The sequence below is a fragment of the Camellia sinensis genome, chromosome 5 (genome assembly GCF_055761805.1).
Source record: "Camellia sinensis isolate YWXY chromosome 5, ASM5576180v1, whole genome shotgun sequence".
Lineage (NCBI taxonomy): Eukaryota > Viridiplantae > Streptophyta > Magnoliopsida > Ericales > Theaceae > Camellia > Camellia sinensis.
The window spans coordinates 77,252,203-77,255,708 of record NC_138965.1 but is presented as its reverse complement, the minus strand read 5'-3'; positions in this window follow the sequence as shown (position 1 = coordinate 77,255,708).

The following is a 3,506-nucleotide window of genomic DNA, read 5'->3' as shown; positions in this document are numbered from 1 at the left end:
AGGACTTTCAAGACAAGCTGTGCTGCGAAAGTTTAGAGTCCTCTAGCACTAAGGACTGTCAAGACAAGCTGTGCTGCGAAAGTTTAGAGTCCTCTAGCACTAAGGACTGTCAAGACAAGCTGTGCTGCGAAAGTTTAGAGTCCTCTAGCACTAAGGACTGTCAAGACAAGCTGTGCTGCGAAAGTTTATAGTCCTATAGCACTAAGGACTGTCAAGACAAGCTGTGCTGCGAAAGTTTATAGTCCTCTAGCACTAAGGACTCTCAAGAATGTCATCAAAACAAAATAGTGCTTGATATGCAATTAGGGATAGTCATTCATGCTAGATCAAATACTTTTCAAGACATGGCAAAACAAGATTTTATCAAAACAAGTGTAACATAGCTTTATTAGAAATACCACTCACTTAATTCTTCAAACGTCGGGGTCAGGCAAGGTCCAAGTCCTACAATCACATGGCAAAGCGCACTTGAACATATTCCTCAAAACAAGTCTAACATGCATGCAAATGATTTTGGAAAACATACTGGGCACCAACCAGGTCTAAGCCGAGGTGTGTTTCCGAGGGACACATGCAAGGAAAAGAGGTCGGGAAAACTCTGGGTTTTTCCCTCTGCTGATGATTATGAAGAACATGAGTATGAAAACATGGAAAATATGAATGTTCGATCACAATCTGTTATCACAAATCTGGGATTTTCATGTTACAGGTTTGAAAACATGGACCTGGGTACCCATAGTTGAAAATCATGCAAGAACAAACACAAAACATGAGTCTAGTCAAAAAGCTTTCGGATCAAAACATGACTTTTCTTGAAGAACACATGAATGCCATTTTCTCTTTCTAAAACCGGATTTCAAGACGATGCATGGCTTACAAATCATATCCGATCATGCAATACAATAACATGAACATAAAGAACATCATGAGCAGATCAAGAATCTAACCTTAGAACACGAATCTAGCGGTTCGATCTCTAGGAATCAAGCTTGAAAACTTACTTCTTCACTCTAAAACTCTTTCTTCCTCCTAGAGCTTCTCTCTCTACAAAGCAAGTTTATGATACCAAATGATAGTTTTCTATACCCGATTCTGGGGTTAACCCTCTGCTGAGACACGTGGCGGCGACTGGTTGGGTTCTACCTGAAAAGGTGACTGACAGACCAGACAAAGCATGGTGGAAGGGTGTTCAACAAGCAAAGCGGTATGGGCTCTCTGACAGGGCAATGACATCGGCTAACAACAAAGCGTATCTAACAAGCTACACAGAATGACACTCCGGCAAGGGGTGACATCGGCTAACAAAGGTCTTCGGCAACTAATGGTGACAATGACCTCGGCTAGGAAGGACAACACTTGACTAAGCTGTGCCACATCTTGGCCTAGATGCGCCACACCTCGGCCTAGGTCGTACCACTCCAGGACGAGATCGCTTGGGTGCAAGGTAACATCTCGGCTAATGTGGTCGAGGCAAGGACGGAGGTCAACAAGGGGGTTCCAAGATACTACTACTAGACTAAGGGTGACCTTGGCTTGGATAACATCGGCTAGCATAACTCAGGCAAGGCCTGACCTAAGTTTTTACATCAAGGAAGGAACAAGACAAGCACACTACACTTAGACAAATCACAAGGCTTCAAAACAAGGCACGGATCTCTCTTGCTAAAGCAAAACAAGTCTCAACATACACATGCAAGCTTAACAAGTCATAATCATACAAATGCTCATGAACATGATTAAGATGAAAAAAAATGTGGGTTCTTAGAGGGATTTTATTGAGTAATTTGCCATGAAATTACGAAAAATTTACTTTGAATTTTCTAAATAATTTGGTGAGGATTTACAAGGAATTTACTGAGTAATTAATTGAGAATTTATTTAATAATTTACTGAGAATTTCTTGGGAATTTAATTTGTAATTTACTTGGAATTTACTTGGAATTTATTGAGAATTCGTTTAAGTAATTTACTTTATAATTTACTCAAAATTTACTGAGTAATTTACCGAGTAATTTACGGGGAATTTACTGAGTAATTTACTTAGCAATTTACAGGGTAATATTCGAAGTAATTTACTGAGATTTTATTGAGTAATTTATCGTGAAATTATGAAAAATTTACTTTGAATTTTCTAAATAATTTTCTGAGGATTTACTAGGAAATTATTGAGTAATTAATTGAGAACTTACTGAGAATTTACTGGGAATTTATTGAGAATTTTCTGAGTAATTTAATGAGAATTTACTGAGTAATGTACCGAGTAATTTACTGGGAATTTACTGAGTGATTCATTCGGAATTTACTGGGTAATGTTCTGAGTAATTTACTGAGAATTCAATGAGTAATTTACTGAGATTTTAGTGAGTAATCTACCGTGAAATTATGTAAAATTTACTTCGAATTTTCTAGATAATTTACTGAGGATTTTCTAGGAATTTACTAAGTAATTAATTGAGAATTTGCTAAATAATTTACTGCAAATTTCTTAGGAATTTAATTAGTAATTTACTGAGAATTTACTAAGAATTTACTGGAAATTTATTTTGAATTTTCTATGCATTTTACTTTATAATTTACTGAGAATTTTCTGAGTAATTTAATGAGAATTTACTAAGTAATTTACTGGGAATTTACTGAGTGATTTACTCGGAATTTATTAAGTAATTTACTTAGCAATTTACTAGGTAATGTTCTGAGTAATTTACTGAGAATTCAATGAGTAATTTACTAAGATTTTATTGAGTAATTTTCCGTGAAATTATGAAAAATTTACTTCAAATTTTTTAAATAATTTACTTAGGATTTACTAGGAATTTACTGTGTAATTAATTGAGAATTTACTGAATAATTTACTGGAAATTTCTTGGGAATTTAATTAGTAATGTACCAAGAATTTACTAAGAATTTATTGAGAATTTTCCAAGTAATTTACTTTATAATTTACTGAGAATTTTCTGAGTAATTTAATGAGAATTTACTAAGTAATTTACTGTGCAATTTACTGAGAATTTACTGACTGATTTACTCTGAATTTATTGAGTAATTTACTTAGCAATTTACTAGGTAATGTTCTGACTAATTTATTGAGAATTCAATGAGTAATTTATCGTGAAATTATGAAAAATTTACTGAGGATTTACTAGGAACTTACTGAATAATTTACTGAGATTTTCTTGGGAATTTAATTATTAATTTACTGAGAATTTACTGGGAATTTATTGAGAATTTTCTAAGTAATTTAGTGAGAATTTACTGAGTAATATACTGAGTGATTTACTCGGAATTTACTGAGTAATTTACTTAGCAATTTACTCGGTAATTTTCTCAGTAATTTACTGAGAATTCAATGAGTAATATATTGAGATTTTGTTGAGTAATTTACCGTGAAATTATGAAAAATTTACTTCGAATTTTCTAAATAATTTATTGAGGATTTACCAGGAATTTACTGAGTAATTAATTGAGATTTTACTGGACAATTTACTGAGAATTTCTTGGGAATTTAA